General features: G+C 46.8%; 1 long non-coding RNA gene across 1 annotated transcript in view; it reads right to left on the bottom strand.

Moving 5' to 3' along the window:
• Window positions 1-18,149, bottom strand: part of LOC135913472 (uncharacterized) — a 38,031-nt gene extending 19,882 nt beyond the window's left edge. The window contains exon 1 of the long non-coding RNA XR_010568030.1: window positions 17,963-18,149. This is a non-coding gene — a long non-coding RNA (uncharacterized lncRNA). The remainder of the gene's footprint in view (window positions 1-17,962) is intronic.
• Between the last annotated feature and the right edge of the window lie 2,161 nt (window positions 18,150-20,310).

Consider the following 20,310-nt stretch of genomic DNA (forward strand, 5'->3'; position numbering starts at 1 on the left):
AGTGAAGGTCAGCTGTGAGTATACAATTCCTTATGACTGACATAAATAGTTATAGCTGAGTGCAATGGTCACCTAATCCAGGGATACTCATCAGATGTTTTCAGGAATATTTGTATTGCTAACAAGACAACTTATTTCGAGGGAAATCACGTAATTGCTTTCTTTTCTCCCGGCCTGCGTGGCTAACCTGCTGCCTCTTTACTACTTAGGCATACCTCATCCGGCACTTAAACAGTGTACGACACATCACCAAAGTGCACAGACAAGCAGTACCATGACAGGCATGCTCCCTTTCTCACTCATGGCAACAAACAAGGATGATCCATTTGAGACCGTTAGATGGTGTCAGCCTCATCCATGCATGTTCTTTTTATTAAGGCGAAAGCATTAGACGGCTCATGGAACCAAAAATATGATGTCCGCCGTTGCGCCGTCCGGTGTCATGGCACCAAAATTCATAGGGAGTCGAACGCACGAGACTCTTTGTGGGAGTCGAAACCACTTGGCGATATGGCCGGTTCGCCCATATCGTCAAGTTGGATTTCAATTGACATTTTCAAGGTTGAGAGTCGAACCCATGACTTTTTGTTTACTTAAGACGAACCTAATTAGGGCACTCGACCTCACGACCCAACATCAAGATATGGGCGAACCGGCCTCTAGAAATTGGATTCCGATTGACATCGGAAAGATCGAGAGTCTAACGACCGACCTTTGGTATTAATAAGGCGAAGTGAACTAAGGCACAGTTAATTAGAATAAAGTTCATTAAGGCATTCGAACCCATGGCCTTTGGTGGGAGTCGAGCCCACTTGGAGATTTGGGCGAACAGTCAATATCTCCAAATTGGTTTCCGACTGACGTCGTGAAGGTCCAGAGTCTAACTTTGGTGGGAACTGAGCCCACGACCTTTGATGTTAACGCGAAATAATTGAAGCAGTCGAACTCACCACCCAACATGGAGATACGGACGAACCGGCCATATCTGCAAATGGGATTCCAATTAACATCCTGAAGGTCGAGAGTCGAATCCACTCCCTTTAGTGTTAATGAAGGATAATGACACGTGTACTTATCTTTATCGGGCAACCACGTTTCGCCGCTTAACAACTGTAATCGCACAGCGAGGGACGCGTCTGCATGTATCCGACGTTTCTGGAAAGTTATCGACGCTTCTATCCGCGTGTCTGTTGTCGCCGTACCTTGTGTTATCAGATTTCATCGCGTGACACGAATGGTGTAGAACATTGTGGAAAACACGCGGGTCCCATCAGTTAATCTGGAACATTCGACGACTGATCTATAAAAGCAGACGCGCTTGACCCGCTGATCAGATTTTCGACGATCGCCGACTGTGTTCGCCGCTTTCGTTGTGCTATAAGTGTAGCCTGTTTTGTGGGCACAGGTTCGCCCAATAAAAGCTAGTTTTGTATTCCACCGTACAGCTTCTTTCTTCGCCGTCACTACCACGCGACAATAAGATAATTAACACATATAATTATACATTTAATTAAGCCACTCTAGGCCACGGCCCTTCGTGGAAGTCGAACCCGCTAACTTTGGTGTTAATTATGGCGAAATGAATTGAGCTATAGTTAAATAAGGTGGAGGTAATTAAGACACTCCAACCCACGACCTTTTTGTGGGAGAAAACAATAGGAAGTAACTCATTCGAATGAAAATGTCAAGGAATGTAATGACTGCCTCGTGAGCGCGCAGTCTTTCGCCTTCATCCTTTAGCGTATGCTAATGTGACTCACTTTTTCACCCCTATATAAACAATAAGCTTACAAAGGATGCACATGAAGAGTTAACCATCGTGAGCTCTACTCAGGTTTATACGAGGGAGTTGGGCACGGGCAGGGTGTTTTTAGAGCTCAGCTGTTAAGCACCCGATCCTGTGCCGAGTGTCGGCGTCGTCGAGCGCGACGTAACCAAGCGAGTGAGCGAGCGCAGCGAAAGATGAATAAGGGAAAAGCGGCGAGAGCGGAGAGGGCGAGGAGGATAGCGGAGAGGAGGGTGCAGCGGAACCATGAGATGGAAAGCGGAGAAGGAAGGTGTGGCGAAAGCGTGAGAAGAAACGCGCAGTGCGGCGGCGATTATCACAAGATGGCGCCAGAGTAGCGCACGTCGTAAGCGCGCCGTCTGGGAGGTTTGCCTGTGGCGGCTGCTGCAAATAGCGCCCACGTGTCACCCATGGGTTGGCTCTCGCGATGTCCAGACTAGCGAGGCGGTCGTCCCACACTTAGCTCCATTTGCAGCATGCCGCACGAGACAGATTTTCCGCTCCAGCCAATATATCGCGAAATAAAAACACGTATACAGCTGCGCTCAAATTTCGCATTAGGAAGTACCGTAATTCCCGGTGATCTTTTTTTATGTAGTAACAACCTAGCTACCAAATGCACAGCCAGATTTAAAAAAAAGAAAAAAAAAACCTGCGTCACATACCTTAAATTGGTAGCAAGTACCGGTAATATATATGAAAGCAAACCAGCATTATCTAGTGAATGAGCTTCGCAATGAATTCAGTGGGAAAAGCTTGATGTGATTATTGGTTTTTGCTTTGCTTACTTAGTAGCTGCTTTAACAGGCATATGACAACGAAATAAAGTGCAGGCTTATATGCCGCAAGACACGGCAGCACAAGAAGGTGAGGAAACATTTGTTGCCATTTTTTTTTTATTTTCATAACAAAGCAACGAATAGTTCCTTGGGTACAGCTTTGGGACTAATGCTTCTCCGTAAATCTGCAAGATTGGTGTGCACTATTGTCATTTAATGACTACTTGAGTTGCCAAATAAATGGTACGCCTATGAGAACTGTGAAAGAGAGAACTGAAATTTACAGTCAAGAGGCCACAGTGGCTCAGCCTATGTGGCGAAAGCAAAATTGTTGCACAGGAAACATACATAGTGGCAAATTGGGTATGCATTAACCTGTATGTAATATTGAAATCCACACATCGCAAGTAATCTTTCATTCCTTTCTGCATTTTTCGCCATTGTACAGACTTTATTGCAGCGCTGTGTGTGGAGTAAAAAAGTTATGCAGATTCCACGCACTGTGGGAATCGGTGTAAGCGAAGATTTCCGTGCTGGATGCTTTGATTGGGGATAACTTGCGGTGATGTTGACGGCTAAAGCTTTTCTTCAACGTTTAGGCTAACACGAGAGTGTTGAGTTGATGTTAAACTTTACCTTGCATGCACCACTGCTGTTTGTCTACGTAGTACACGGAACACACGGTGAGAGGTGTTTGCTTGAGGCGTTGTTGTGGGCCATATTTTGTATTCTCGCAGAAGGCTGGGCGCTGTCATTTCCTCACATGGCACATCGCATTGCGGTAGAAGTATTAAACTTGAATTGGATTATGGGCTGTACATGTCAAAACAACACTCGGATTATGAGGCAAGCCGTAGTGGTGGATTGCGGATTAATTTTGACACCATTATGTTATTTAACGTGTCCCAAAATCTTAGTGCACGTGCGTTTTTCATTTCGCCCCCGTCGAAATGCGGCTGCCGCGATTGGGATGCAATCCAGGACTTCTGGCAATGTCATGACCGCAAAGCTAACGCGGCGGCCACAGAAGTGTTGCTTTGGCGGTCGACCGCTTCCGTAGTGTGTCCTGGACCCTGTGGTGCGCTTTAATTAACGTGGCTCCGCTTCTACATGCCCCTGCGTAAGTTGCCCGCTTGACATATTTGCATGATGTTCATTTTTCAGAAATAGCTGCAACGTAGAGTACCGTACTTTGAACTTAAGCTTATCCTGTTTCCCCGCATTTGCCGTCGTATAATGGTGGGGTTTCCTGGCCTTCTCACGTCACCTTCCCGCCTTTCTTATATGGGAACTGCCTCTTCTCCTCCCTCTCCTTCTTCTCCTCTTGTTCTCTTCTCTACAGTTCTATTTGCGTCCCCTCTTGCCTCCCACATTAGTAGCAAGGGAAGTGGTGTAGTATTTGCAATGCTCCTTAGGGGAGTCATGGATAATTACAGTTCTCAAGCAGCTAATGTGGCGACGGCCAGGGAGCTCCAGAGGGCACTGTGCACATTCGATGAGTTGGGGTGAAACGAGTTTCTCCCGTCGCCTTTCCTCTCTTATTCGCGCCTGTCATATATATACACGGAAAGGAAAATGCTGCCTAAGGGTGGTGCTCGTGATCCGCAGCTCCACTGACGTGGGCTGTTAGCTGGGCCTGAAGTTAGTGTGAGTGGTGAGTACACCGTGTGAGGGTGGTGTACTCACCAACCGATGGTTATCCAAACCTGCGGAGGCAGGTTTCGATACGCGTCGGTTTGAAATGTGCACCAGTGCCTACCCTGAATGAGTGTGAGTTTAGTGGAGGGGGGGGGGGGCAGCGAGTCTTCGTCGCTCGCTCCTCTGCAGGGCAAGGATATCCCGCGGGGTAACCGGTGATGCGTTGTTCGGAGGGGGCGGGGGGGGGGTTGAATCCGCCACTCAGCTGTTTGTTTCTAAAGTGGCGGAGTCTGTCACCTCGCTTCCTTCCAGACCGTCGTGCGCTGGACACCACGTCATTCCGTGGTCCAGTTGGACGGATTTTATTAGCAGTCTTGCGGCCGCGGTAGGCAGGATCCCCTTGAGACAGGCCCTGCACGCCGCTTGGGTGTCGGTTAGGTTATGTTTTTTCGGGCATGTCTTTCTTTCGGTCTGCATCGTTTATGGCCGTTGCAATGACCACTGTGTCTGCGGTGGTAACCGAATGCGTCTTGATTGTGGATGCTAGGATCGGACGGTCGTATGTCGTGACTGTAATCGTGCACTGACTTCTCCCTGGAAGGTGGCTCCCGTCCGTGTAGTAGGTGTTGGAATGGTGCTGGTAATGCCGTCAGAGTGCTCGGACGCCCGCTCGCCTTGTCCCTGCGTGAGACCCCCGTTGCGTGTTCTTGGGCAAAGGCATCATGTGGATCTTGTTTCTGTTGTCTTTGTTTTGTATCTCTGTTTGCACCACTGAGGTACCCGGAGTTCAGTGGGTACGAACATGCCCTGTGTCATAGTAGTGAGTCGCTCTCGCTGCGCCCTTCGAACAGCTGATGCGTGCTCCTCGAAGCAATTTTTTATTCCCATTTGAGTGAGATGTTCGGTGCTCTCTTGAACTGAGAGGCCAAGCGCAGTTTTGTACGCTTCTCGTCTCGCACTTCCTCTTAAGTTGATATGGGAGGGCATGCGTTAGGCGATTCACAACGAAGGCTTGTGCGAGCCGAAGCAGGCCCATCTCCCACCTCCCGTTCCTACTACGTGTAATGCGGTCTATGAGGCACGAGATACTCTTGGCCGTGCTACGCAAGTGTGTGAGCACCGTTTACACGCTACCGTGGTCCTGAACGTGCCTGCCCATAAATTGTAGTTGTGTAGTTTCTTCTATCCACATGCCGGGCAGCCCAAACTCGATTCCTGTGCCGGCTTTGCAACATGCGTATTTGAATCTGATTCTGATATACGATGACTTCTCCAAGGAGCACTTCCTGCCTGCTCCTTCCGTGTAATTTGTAGGATTTTTGGAGATGTTTTGCTTCTGCACGTACGATCCGTTATGTCGTCGGCGTATATGGCACATCCCAGATCTTCGACGTCTTGGAACAGTACCGCCAGCAGTCGCATTGTAATATGAAGAGCAGAGGTGACAGAATGGAGACCTGCGGCGTGCCTCAATTCGGGAGGTTGAACGGGTCTGATTTCGTTGATCACATTCCTAGGGTGGCCGTTGTGCTCTTGAGAACGTCTTGAACGTAAGCCAATATCCTGTGTCCACACCCGGTGCTTTCCAACCCTCCTAGAATGGTAAGGTGCGACATGTTGAATGCTCTCTTGATGTCTACTGATAAGAGGATGCGATCTTCTCTTGCTCCTGGTCGGTCGAGAACTTCGTCTGTGAGTACTAGGATGATGTCATGAGTCTAGACGTGTGGCCGAAATCTGAACATTGAGCTTGACAAAAGCCCGCATCGCTCGATGCACAAGCTCAGCTGCGCGTGCACGACACTCTCAAATAGATTCCCGAGACGGGATGTTACTGGGATCGGCCGAAGGTTGTTGATAGTCTTCTACACCGGTTTTGGGATAGGGATTATCTTGGCCTTTTTCCAGGATGATGATGGGACACCTCCGTCCCACCATACCTGAGTGCTGAAGAGTTCTTTGAGGGCTGTCAGGGCCTCATCGCTGAGGTTGCAGATCACTGCGTTGTAAATTCAGTCTTGCCTCGGTGCCATATCTTTCCGGAAGAAAAACGCTGCTTCATAGACTTCCGCCCTGTGATGGGATGATCGAGTCCCGTGTATTCGATTCTTTGGTACCCTGTGGGATTATTGAGTGCTGTCTCGTGGTCTTCCATTTATAGTTGTTTTAGGGTGTCGATGAGCACCTCTGTCGCGCCGGCGAATTCCTTATCGATGCGTTTTATTGCTAGACTGGTCCCACCACGCGTGCACACTGGGTCTAGAATGCTTCGCAAGATTGCCCGTTTTCCTCGTACTCAATGTGTCCCAAAGAGAGTAGCACAAGTGCCATCAGTTGGTGCTGAGAAGGAGTTGGGCGTATGCATTTGCATCCGCCGTTAGTTGTTCTATGCGATTCCAAAGCGTACGGTTGTGGCATTGCCTCTTCCACCTTTTGGTAAGCCCTCTGCGTACCTTTAGTCCATATGAGGAGGAGGTGGGTGTCTACTGCTGGCTTCTTTTGGGTGGTTGTTATGTTCTTGGTCATTTCTTTGTGCGTGTCGATAATGAACATCATCCATCATATGAGGTTAGTGGTTACTGGCTGGCTCTCTGCGTGTCTCTGTCTGAACTTTTTCTAGTCTGAGCCGAGCCGTTTCTAACGGCCGCCGCAACTTAGCTACCGTGATAATGTAGTCGTCACTTTCTCCGTGGTCCCCCAGAGTTCGTCAAGGTTTCATCTCTGTCTCTGTTCGTCTCTGTTCATGAATACGAGATCCCGCCTCGAGTCTCGTGCCGTGCTAGTTCCTTTCCGTATTGGAGATCCTTGGGAAGTTATTAAGATTAACTGCTGCTTCGTTAAGGACTCCAAGAAATTTCGCTCTTTTGTCGTATTCCGTATGTAGCCCTAGTCCGGGTGAGGAGCGCTACAGTCGTCTGGTACGAGAAGGCCGTCTTTGTTGCTTGCTGCTGCTACGATTCCTTCTATTAAGATGGAAATGTCGGCATCATACAGCTCGCGCGGAGAGCTGTCTACATTTACAGTGAGTGCTAGATTTGCCCCTTTTTCATGGCTAGACGGTAATGAGTTAATCCGATCGTGTAATCCCCGGAAGTTGTTACATTTGCATCGGCAAGTCGTTGCGTATGAGTGTTGCCACCTCGCGTGTGTTCGTTTACTCTGAGCAAGCTGCTGTTTGAATGCAGCTAGTTTGTTTCTGAGTTCCGCTGCACTGTTCTTGAGTGTGGGTTTTTCGTCTGTGATTTTCTTGTGTTCTGGGGTTTGTGACATGTCGCTGCCGTTGTCAGATGTGACCCTGGCACAGCTGAGATGTGTGGTGGTGAGTGCCGCCGTCACCAGTGGAGCCCCTTGCGATGGCCGTGCTGATGGTGGTTTACGACGTGGTATTGTAGTGCTAAGAACTGGAAAGGAAATATTCCAAGGAATAAACAGAAGAGTAAGACGGCGGTACACTTGCAACTATCTATTAGGCCACAAAGCTTGATACATATATAGCGTGCACACTCTCGACATCAGGGCGCAGCAAATAGCCAGCAATAGGTCGTCTTGTTTGCGTGAAACTGAATAATTTCATTTCTGCACCGCATAACGAAACAGATGTTAGACTAACACATACTTGACCGCTGATATGGATGTGATATGCCTTTAGCGATTCCCACACGGTTTTATCTATAGTCCTATCTAGTATTTTCACCTCAGAAAAACGTGGCTTAATACAGCACGATCTGCAATGCGCAGAGAGACGGGCGCTCACGTCATTTTCTTTTTAATTTGTTTGCATGTTCCTTATTCGGTCGTTTACGCAGCGGCCAGTCTGCCTGACGTAGGTTTTCCCGCTGCTTAGCGACATCTGGTAAACCACAGCAGTGGAACACTTTTTCACTCAGCGTTTTGCGTGCTCGACTTTGCTCGTTTGAAGAGCACATCCCGTGATTCGGGGACATAGGCGAGCCAGTTTCTCTGTCTTTCCTATCAATAAATTCTATTCATTGGTCATTGTTAATTAAATTATGGGGTTTTACGAGCCAAATCCACGATCTGATTATGAGGCACGCCGTAGTGGGGGACTCCGGAAATTTTGACCAGCTGGGGTTTTTTAACATGTACCTAGATCTAAGTACACGGGTGTTTTCGCATTTCACACCCTTCGAAATGCGACCGCCATAGCCGGGATTTGATCCCGCGACTTCGTGCTTAGCAGCCCAACACCATAGCCACTAAGCAACCATGGCGGGTGCGAGCCGAGTCGTTCGGGGCGGAAAACACAACAGGTACCCCATACCTTTTCGTCACCTTCTTGAGGTTGTGGCTCACCTTGTGGTAATAAGGTACCACCTGAGCCTTGCTTCGGGGATCCTGCTCACCTCTCACAATCCCCATGGGATTATTGCTCCGTTTTAGCTTCTGCAACCAAGGTCTCTGCCGCGGAGGTGATGACCGAACGAGGAAATCCGGCATTTAAAAGCCGCTGAACCTGATGTTCGACACTATACTGGAGCTGGTGAACACACTTCGTTCTAAGCACAGATCCTAGGCAGAGCATCGCTATATACCTCTTTTAACACTTTTCGAGTGGGCAGTGTCGTAGGGCGAGAGCTGTTCTCGAACTCGCCACAACTTCAAGAAGGTGGAGAGCAAATATGGGGTGCCTGTTGTTGTACTGGTCAGACAATTCTGGCATTTTTGTGAGAATATGTGTTCAGAATATTGTCGTGACAGCCAATAGGCATCCTTGAATATGGTCCATGATAGAATATGCATGTGCGACTGAACGAGAGCGCAGAAAGAGACAAACACACAGAGACAGCACTTAGAAGAAAGGTGCGTGAGCAAGCCATCAGTGTCGCTATCTGAAAAGGGGACACGATTCCTGGGTTTATCGTTATAACCATTGCAGTGTATGTTTTGACCATGCCTTGGACACGTGGACGGTTCATCAACGTGCACTACTGAATGTTATTTTTTGCAATCTCGTTTTTTCCCGCTCGTACGTTATATATTTATTGATGCGTGCGAAAATAAAATCTATAGCTTAAGGAAGCGCTGTATCTGTGTCTATTTCTTTCTACATCCTCTTTCAGTGGCCTGTGGATGATATAATTTGTGGATACACATTATATCATGAACTCAAACCAACTAGGCCGCGAACATGTTTCAGCTTAATATTGTGTTAGCAGCTGCATTCTCAGGCGTAATGCACCGTGGCCAGGAATATGCCAAGGAATGTAAAGAGGTGAGACGCCTCTTTCCGTAATTTGGCAGTGTAGCTGAAAACGACTTGATAAATACGTACTGCGTAAGCAGAGTAGGTAAAGAAAGAAAAAAAAAGATGCAGTGTCCGTATCACCTTCCGACTGACCTGAACCGCACTGCTTCGTTTTTTTCATCCGCATCCATTAAAGCGGTGCATATAAATGCACGATCAGTGAAAAATAAAGCAGAATTGCTAGAAGAATTCTTTAGTGAATTTAAATTTAAGTACTCTGTGATAATGTTGAGTGAAACATTGAGCACTAGCGCAGGTAATCTGGATAAAATGACAAATTATAGAACATACTACCTTAACAGACCTGTTGGCCGTGGCGGGGGAGTAGCACTACTGCTAGATGCGAATGAAAATGGTGAAATTCTGAGCACATTCAGTACAATTACACCGGATTATGAGATAATGCCATTGTGTTTAGGTAAATTTATTTACTCTGTTACCGCCTACCAAGCGGAAATGCAGCTTCTTTTTTTCTTACATTCTGTTATGATTTTCTGTGTTATGTAGGGGACGGTGGTTACACGCTTATTGCTGGAGGCGATTTCAATATCGATATGGGCAGTGATAATCATTGTAGTAGAGAATTTAAGATGTTATTGGCTCAGAATGCTTTTATGAATGTGGTCGAAATACCTAATAGAATAACAATTGAAAGTCAGTCTACTTTGTATTCGTTCGTTACTAATTTCTCGCGTCCAAAAGAAAATCGAGACTGGTGCCTTATCATGCCCTATCAGCGACCATCTACCAGTGTCCTTGTGCATGGAGACGGTAACCCAAAAACTAAATCAGCCAAAAGGTATTACATACCAACGTATAACCAATCTTACTCTTGATGATTTTCGGGATGCTGTTAAGCAAGTTAATTTAACGCACATTGCTTGCCTTAATAATGCCAGTTAAGCCGATAATAAGTTTATTGATTTCTTTAAACAGCTATACCACTCCTACTTTCTCTCTAAAACATGTGAACAATCTCGAAAAACTCGCAAGTGGCGGATCCCCCCTGAATTGCGGAATGACACGTGCGGCAGAAGATATGCATTTATTTAAACAGTTTCGAAATGTGTTAAAAAATAAACGGCGATCAGCTCGAACGGAATATTACTCCACATATCTAGACGTGACGAAGGGCCGCCATGATGTGATTTAGACCCTTCTAAACTCATTGCTACATCGTGATCAGTCACAAAACCATGTGCGCAATTTAAATATTGGTGGTAAATCGCTAATGGGAACTGAACTCGCAAACGTTTTCAATGATTTTTTACAAAAATACAAAAATATGAGTACGTAAGCTTTCATAATGATAATACAATATTTCTAGATCCTGTGACAACGGATGCGATACTAACTGTTATACTCAGCCTAAAAAATAGCAGATGCCGAGATATTCACGACATTCAGATAAAGCATGTAAAATATGTCGCAAATATCTTAGCGCCAACCATCACACATATTTTTACCCTTCGTTTAGCTACGTTGATATTTCCAGAACAAATGCAGATTGCAAAAGTAACTGTTTTAATTAAAAAGGGACATAGAAATGATTTCGGCAATTATAGACCTGTATCCGTACTGCCTGGCTTCTTCATAACAATAGAGAAAATTTTGCACTCTAGATTTACTGAATTTACCGATAAATGCAATTCGCTAACACCTTGTCAATTGGGATTCCGGAAAAAACAAATCTACTTAACTGGCGCTTTTAGAACAAAAAGAGTATGTTCTGTCATAATTTGAAAACAGAGCTTTTGTGATTGGAATGTTCTTCTCGAAAGCGTTTGATCTTGTAAACCATGAATTACTTCTAGAGAAACTATGGTACTATGGAATCTGACGGCAGGCTGCAAAACTAGTAAAATCTTACTTGTCGAAAAGGAAACAAACGGTTTACATACAGAATGCATACTCAGAAATAAAGCCTCTTTATTCGGGTGTCCCACAAAGCAGTATATTAGGACCACTACTTTTCAACATTAACCTAATGACATTATAAAAATTAACCGAAATGCCAGATTCATAATATTTGCAGAAGATACAAGCATTTCTTTCTCCAGAAATGACATTCACGAACTGATACAATCGTGCAACTAGACGATGATGTCACTGGAAAAATGGTCCCAATCTAATCATATACGTGTTAATGAGAGAAAGACAAAAGCGGCAATCTTTAGGCCGAAAAATAAACCGGTTTCTTCACATAAAAGTATCATATTTAACTCCAAACAAATAGAAACAGTTGATAATTATAAATGTCTCGGTGTAGTACTTTCTTCAACTATGTCATGTACAGCACGTGTGGACCAAGTTGTGAAGCAATTGGCTAGAATAACTGGCGCAATCGGCTGCATTAGGTACATTCTTCCTGAGCCAATTAAACTGCTTCTTTACAGCTAAGTATTTTATTCTCACATTAACTATTGCAAGCTGGTATGGCGCACTGCAACACCGTCGTGTCGACAGGAGGAGGAGGAGGAGGAATAAACTTTTATTGTAGAACCAGCACTTTATGATGGCCGGGCCTAAGCCCCCCACGAAGGGACGTCGAGGGCTTGCCTTGCCGCCGCCTCGCGGGCGTGCTGTGTCGCCCAGGTTTGGTCGTCGAGGGCGGAGCTCCGCAGAGCCTCATGCAACCTCGACGAGAGAGTCGTGGTGTTAGTCTGTGTGTACTGTGCTGGGCACTCCCATAGCATATGCGGAAGCGTAGCCGGGTGAATTCCAGAGCACCGGCAGTTGGGGGTAGTGTACACGTCCGGAAATATAAGGTGGATAGAAAATTTTTATTTTGAAAAAAAATGGTTTCTTTGCAATGTCGTTAATGCAAACTATCCAACAACCACCAAACGCTTTTTTCTTGAAACTGGTATGATCAAAATCTTTGATCCGGATCATTATCGGCTCATCGTTCGTTTTAAAATAGAAACCAGAAATAATATGTCACATTCGGCATATAGCCAACTTACAAGAAAATAAAAAGAGTTACCATTTCAGACACCCCGAAAACTGGTTGTTACCAACTGCACGCATCAATATGGGCAAAAAGCGCCTCCAACACACACTTAATTCCCTTTTCAGCGCGTATGAATCTCCTAACATCATCTTGTTTACCTGTACCCAACGAGATATACGTTCCATATTCAATTCATATGTAAAACAATGTACCATTGAGCAATCTTTAGGTATAGTTTGTGGGGATGCGTGACTCTCACGCGTCCCCTGATATCTTGTTTTCCGGCATAGCTTCCGTCTCCTGTAGTGCGGCTTCGCCGCGTGGCCTGGGGCCCGCGCCAGTCGGTGTGGTTGAAGCGCAGTGCGAAAGATGGCGCGAGTGTTGCGCTGCTAACGCCGCCTTGCGGCGGGATTACTTGGGTGCGGGAAAGACAAAGGGCTTCCTCTTTGGTTCGGGACAGCAAGCAGCGCGGACGTGCCGCGCCTGCGTTGATCCATGCTTCTGCGAGACCGTCTCGTGAGGCCTCGTGCGAACATGCTACCGTTCGCGTGACCGTACTCGCGAACGACCAGGCGTTGGGATCTAGCATGAGGCGAACATATTCGCTCGTTATCCGTTCGCCACTTCTGGCTACCCAACGTGGACCTCTTGGGGCATCGGACGATAGTTTTAACAGTTTTGCTTCTTTCGAGACCTTTGTTTGAATCGAAGCGTAGGCCTAACGTGGAAATTGATTGCTAGCGTCGGTGGCGTGCTTTCTTGAGCGAGGCGACGGTGGCTGTAGTGTGTTTGAACTTTTGAACATGCTAAGCCTTTTCGCAAATGATCTTTTTTAGTGACATTCGTCGGTGCCAGAGCCACGTGGTCTACATCCTGGGAGAGCGAGGCTTACCGCCCTCGGAGCATTGGTAAGCCTGAAGCGAGTGAGTACGGAAGCCTCGTGGTTGGTACGAATTTCTTATGAAAATAGCTTCTTCTATCTCTTTGACTCTGATGAAGTCGCGGCTCTGGAAGCCGGGTGGCCGCGGGCCACAGGTGCCACTACGGGCAGACTGGTATTGCGGCCTGGCACCGGGCACTTCGACAATGTCTGGGACGGTGGGCGCCGTCAACTCGGATGCTGTGCGCACCGAGAGGGGTAGGACCACCTAACAGAGCTGACGTCTCCTCGCGGCTGCCTGTTTTGCGCCCATTTTGGGTGTAGTTTTTGGATGCCGGTTGCCAGGGCAGCGATGCTTTAGGCCTAAGGCTTTACGAAGCTGCCTGTCGCACGTGGAGGGACACAACTTGGTGAACCGTGGCGTTGAGTTGTTGCACTTTGCTACCCTCATTCTAGAATTGAAATTACTCGTTAGACTCAAGGAAGCGAGCTTCGTTCACGTGAACTTAGTATCTGAGTAGTTGCCCGATCTTTTACTAGGCGAGTTGAACATCTTAGCACGTGGGCGATGCGCCTGAAGAATTCATCTCCCTTGCACTACTTTAGTGTTTGGCGAGTGCGTTGAGTGTACGCAGCGCGATTGGAGTCAACTTTGGTTTGCTGTCACCTGCACATCGTCTGCGCTGCTGCCCCGGACTACGATCGAGCCACCCCGGGCGATGATGATGCTGTGGCCAGTTCGGCGCAGCGACTTCGCCGGCCGCCTGTATCCAGCCCGCAACCCTCGGCGGCGGAGAAAAGAGCCGGCGGTCACAGACAGCTACTGCGGCTCTCGCCAGCAGGGCGCGAGCGACGCTTGCTCGTACCGACTACTGCGTCACCGTTTCCGGAGTCCTGGCCTGGAATCGTGCCGTCGAGTCTGCAGAGCTACTGCTGTGACCAGCGGACGCCAGCGGTGTACCCAAGGACAAAGTCAGCTCGCATGCTGTGAACAATGTGTGGACATTTCCTCGGCGCGGCCACTGTTACATGTAATACCTTGTTTACAAAGCACGCGTTGATGTTAGACGATGTGACATGTTTCGCCGGAATATGTAGTGATTTAAGGTTGGGGGATGTGGGGATGCGTCTCTCACGCGTCACCTGATATCTTGTTTTCCCGCATAGCTCTCGTCTTCTGCAGTGCGGCTTCGCCGCGTGGCCTGGAGCCCACGGTGGTGGGTGTGGTTGAAGCGCAATGCGAGAGAAGGCGCGAATGTTGCGCTGCTAACGCCGGCGGGGTTACTTGGGTGCTGGAAAGACAAGGGGCTTCCTCTTGGGTGGCGGGTCGGCGAGCACCGCGGACGTCCCGCGCGTGCGCCGATCCATGCTTCTGCGAGACAGTTTCGCGTGGCCTCCTCCGAACGCGCCACCGTTCGCGTGACCGTACGCACGAACGACCAGGCGTTGGGATCCAGCATGGGGCGAACACATTCGCTCGTTATCCGGTCGCGGTGAGTCGGACTTCTAGATTTGTCGCGCGCCCATCGGCATGTTTTGTGGATAGCAACTCGGCTGGCAGGCATTGATCTATGAAAGGTGCAATAAATGCCCTTGTGATTCTTTGCACTACTGTGTTGTCGTTCCTTTGTCCCAAGAGCACACGGGTGTGAGAACCCCACAAGTTAAGCTTAATATATGTTTTTCTTTGTTCTATTTTTAGTGTGTCCTTTATTTTTTGTCATTCGTGCTGTCATTTGGTGCATGCTATTTGACGATTGTTCTAAATAAGTCTAATGACGCTTCTGGAGAAGTAATTTGGTTTGTGCCCATGTAAGTGCAGGGAAGATTTTCTTTGGTCTTCTTGTGCTCTTGCTATATTGTTATATTGTTAATATGAAGCCTTCATGTCTGTGATGAGATTGCCTGTCGCTGCTGCTTTGTATTTCGGGGCTGCGGCCGAGTCAAGCTCCTAGTGCAGCTTTTTCTGCAGCTCCCCTCTCTGCATTTCTTGAGGCAGAAATACAATTATAATTTATTATTTATTTATTTATCAATTTAAGGAGGGGAACCGTGACTCATGCAAAATAAATATCAATGAGATGGCCACTCGAAGCACCGAATATCTTTCACCTACGGATGATTGGTAGCACTACGCTTACAGCTAGCTGTAAGAGCACCGGAAAAGTACTTTATGGAAATGCATTTTAGGCAGAAGGTATTTTAAGGCACATTATTTGGCACAGACTGTCGGAAGAATTACCGAGACGATAAAAACAAAAGTGCTTCCTGGGTAGATTATGCGGGTACTAGTAAAAAAACATTTTGTCATTGGACTAAGTGCGTGCCAGTGCGGGTGATACGAGCCACAGAATGAACTCGAGTGGATCTACAACGCAACAGCGAATTTTTCTTTAGATTTCTCTACCTCCGTTAGTAGCGTGAGCATGGCTAGCCTAAGACGAACTCTCGGTAAAATTTGTTTCATGCAATGCTGCTTGCTCCTAGCAAAATATCACATATGATCATACCTTTGTACAGGCTTACTTGTTTATCTTTATATGCATATTGCTCTTTATAGAAAAAAACGTAACCTTGCACTGAATACAAAGGTAGCATCCAGTTCTCAACTATATTATATTTATATACCATGCCACTGTTTTCTGCACAAACAGCCTCTGCACTTAGTCACCAGCAGAAACTAAAGAGATAGGTTCGTTGGGTATGCAAGCCGCATGCAACCCAAAATACAAAGGCATTTATTTCGCGCAATCTAGAAATACCTATTGTTTACACCAACATCCACGTCATTAAAAGGAAGGCTGCCCGAAATTTCCATTCATGATTTTACTACTCTCAGCTTGTCACATTTAATCACAGCGCTGTAGTCTTGACGTATGTAATTATTAAGATTTTCCCTAAATTCCGCTCATCTATAGAAGTATCACACAACGTTAAGTAACAACTTTTGAAACAAACGATACTTGTACCAAGCAGAAAAGGCTGGTGTGATATGGCTTCTCTATCGGGGTACTACATTATAGTACTATACGAGTGGCAGCGGTGGTGGGGACGGGAGGTCCATCTCATCTACTGTTTTTCGTCTCTTCAGAGTTTATTTTAAAAAGGTAGCTGTGCCTTGATCTCTTACCCATGAACCTTAACAGATTTACTGTGCCGTGCTGGCAACACTGTGAAATCACATGCCCCTTGAATCGAGCTCTGGCTGGTCGCATGGGTGGCAGCGGTGGCGGCAACAGGACCAAGTAAAATACAACCGGTAGCGAAGCTTCCATGAAAGCCCATACTTTCAAAACATGTCGGTTCATCGGTGGTTCATGCGGCTTAGCGCCATCTGTATGAGGAGGGAACACTTCCGGCGGAAGAAAAGATTGTGTGACGTCATATCCGTTAAAAACAGAAGTGACGTCATTTTGTTTTCGGAGACGCAAAATTTGTTTTGGTGGCCTAGCATTAGAGCAGTGTATTTGAATGTTTCGCCATTCGACTTGATGGGTGTTTCAAGATTTCAGTGCGGAACGCGATGCAGGAAAAGGCCAGCCGTACGGTTGTCGAAATCACACCCCTGCACAGAACATACTTTCTTTGGAGGCCGACGAAAGCTTTAGATTTAGAGTGCTGGTCCTATCGTTGGTCGCCAAGCCCGTCGGCAAGCGCAGTCGCACGAAAACAACTAAACAATTATTTGCTGGTCGTGGCTCACTACTTTTGACTGCACAGGTTAACAAGCGATGGAGATACCCGCGTCACCAAATTGAGACGAAAGTGGACAAGCAAAGCAGCACAACGTGTGAAGGGGCGTATTTCAACAGGTGAATTTTACGTGAGCGCCTTTCTGCACGCTTCAAAAGCTGCATTGCATTGCAAGTGATAGCGGCGTCAACGCCCCCTCTAACGATGGGCGCTAATAAATAATTTATTTATTGATAGTAATAAAATAATCTTGTATCTTCTTTACTCGTCACGAACATATAAAATTCACCAGACGTTTTATTTTCGTTGAATGAATCTGTGCCTGGCATTAATTTTAAAAAAAAACGCTTTTTTCTTTCCCAATGTTTGTTCCCTCCAAACATAGTCGCGCTTCAATCGCTGCTCCCATACCCACCCTTGCTGATGCAGGTGACAATTTGTTCCGAACCGCTTTTTGCCCGAAGCTTCGGACCTATTTGGATCGACCTTGACCGGACGACCGTCATACCTACTGTTTTTCGTCTTTTCAGGTTAGTAAAATTTTTTCTAAACGCTTGTGGGTATTTTCCGCTCCTGCCGCCGCTGCTGTCGTGCCGTGTTATGTGCTATCGTGCTACATATTTATGTATTGTGCGTTTCACTTAATATCTGCGACTTACTGCGGGATATTTATTTGCTCAACGCTACAGTGCTACTACTAATAGCACCTATCGCGACAATGCGGCCTGGTGTAGAGCGTGTGGCGAGGCTCTTACAGAGACTTGCCTTGACGTGTATACATGGAGCATGCTTACCACCTCGGTGATGGCTGCTTGGTGACTAAATTCAAGGGAACATGCTAGAAAAGGCGCAAGACATGGCAATGCATACAGCGCAGAACGGTGAAAACAAACACTGGTGACAGCGTAAGCACTTGCGATATTTCCGTCTGCTTAGCGGAGATAACTCGTAAACTATGTCCACTTACCAGCTTGCCATCGCAGGCAGAAGAAAGTAAAGCTTCCATCGACGTAATGTCGAAGGAGTATGACGAAATTCTTGGCCGACAGGTAGAACAAGAGGAGGCAATCAGTAGCCTAAGAAAGCGTGTTACTGATCTCGACAAGAATAGTGACACACGCGACGCTGAAGTTCTTAAGGATGCTGTGCACGACCTCGAATGGCGCACCAGGAAATTAAATTTAGAAGTGCATGGGATACTAGTCACAGAAGATCAGAAGAAGATTAAGGAAATTGTATGACGTGGCCAAGATTTTGAATGTGCCGGTCCTGACATGCAATGACATTGAGAGTGTTCATCGTCTTCCAGCAAAGCGTGAAAATATAGCAGGAATCATTGTGCGATTCACGCAGCTTTCTACGCGTGACACGTGGTTGCGTAAACGCAAGGGGCTCGAGGAGCGAGACTTCTTGCGCACTGCCGGGGAGTGCACAGCGCCTGCAGCTGTTCGAGTCGCATGCGAGTGGAAACATTTTCGTGGAGGGGAAGGCAGGGTGGCCACGCCGTCTGAGAAACGTGGCAGACCTTGAAAAGCTGCCATGCTCCTGCCACTTTGTATTGACACTGCATGCCACGTTCTTTTCATTTGTTTAGCCCTATGTCATGGAATCGCTTCTCACGCGACCGGTAGACCTAGTGCAGTTAGAAAGTTGCATCAGCAAAAGCAATTCACAATGCTGCGAGATTGTATTCATATGAATTTACGATCAGGTCGCAACGAAAATGAACTTGATAGTTTCTTTAGTGAAACTCAAGTACGCTTCGATGTCGGGATGTTCTCTAAAGCTTGGTACGTTTTGGAGGAGGATGCTTACTGAGCTCCGATGTTCGAAGGCTACTATCTCAACTATTCTGAAAAGCGCGGCGGTGGTATTTCGATGCTGGTTCGTTTTTTTTTCATTCCTAGACGCATTTTTATTCAGATTTCTAATCAATTTTAAATGTACACCTCTGTAAAAATGTGTTGAACACCCACGAGACTTACATGAAGGACAGGGGCTCTTTTGGATCTCTTCATCATAAACTTCAACTGCCCTTAAGTGAAATCAGGTGATATTTCCAGGAGCTAAGTGACTATCTGCGCATATTTATATCCGTAAAGCCTACTTTAAACTACCCTAAAAACAACAACATTGTTTTACAGACTTATGGACAGAAATGCCTTAGACTCATTGAGGGATCGCTTGTACAGAATAAGTTGGAACGTTGTGTTGAGAATAGTGGCGCCAGAGCTGCTAGTGTGAGTAAACACAACACACTTCCTGCGCTCTGTTTGTTTCTGTCGGCGATCGCACGCACTGACGAGGTCTGTAAGGGTACACCGGCTTGCCGCCTTCGATGATATATCTACGTGGGCGCTGGATAACTCTGGTAAAGATTGCAAGAACGAGAAAAATAAGTTGTTTTCAGCCCAGTTGCAGCTTAGGCCTCGCGTCCTCGCTTTACTTGGCTTAGAGCAAACGTCATGTTTGCCGTGAAGACGTTAGACTAATGCGCCTCGGACCAGCCATTGAGAGATGAGGAGGCATGCGGCTTGCAAGTCGCGAACCTTCTTCAAGACGACTGTCTAGCTATCCACAAAGCGGAGCGGGGTACCAAGACGGAGTGCAGAACAAAGGGCGGACTGAGCGAGTCTGGGCTGTTCTAGGACCGCTTGACGCTCGTACTTTTCCTTTCCTTGTTCTTTGACGCTGCTGATGCTTATAAAACCAAATTCATATAACGACGCCATTGACCTGGTAATTATCTAGCCCTTGCGCACAGAAGATGCTGTAAAAGTGCTTCTGGTCTTAAGATACTCATTTTTTGGGGGTATCACACTAAGCAATATTTGATTATCTTAGAATGTGCCGCACCTTCTAAAGTTCAGTCCACACAATCCTTGTGCTTCCTTTCGCTTAATTCCTGTCTTTTCCTTTAAATTTCTAGGAACATTTCAAGTATCAAACATCAAGATAAACACATCGTTAGCATAAAAAATTGAACAAGTAAAAAGTTTCGATGTCACATCAGTGCGAGAGCAACTTGCGGTGACCGTAGAGGACCGCCTCCTCCTCTGCGCTCCCCCCTCAAAAAAAAGGAAAGAAAAGAAAAACAAAGACTGCTGCAGCCTGCGACCTCGACTACAAGAGACGTGTATTCAGCCTAGCAAATTGCATTCCACGTATTTATGGCGCACACACAAAAGGCAGAGCGATAAGGTAGCGACACAGAATCAAGAGAAACGGAACAAGTTAAGAACGGAAGTGCAGAACTGAAGGAGCAGAAGCCCCGAGGCGATATGAGTACCGCTGTGGCATTAGGGAATGATACGC

This window comes from Dermacentor albipictus, chromosome 8, assembly GCF_038994185.2.
Source record: "Dermacentor albipictus isolate Rhodes 1998 colony chromosome 8, USDA_Dalb.pri_finalv2, whole genome shotgun sequence".
In the NCBI taxonomy this organism is placed as follows: domain Eukaryota; kingdom Metazoa; phylum Arthropoda; class Arachnida; order Ixodida; family Ixodidae; genus Dermacentor; species Dermacentor albipictus.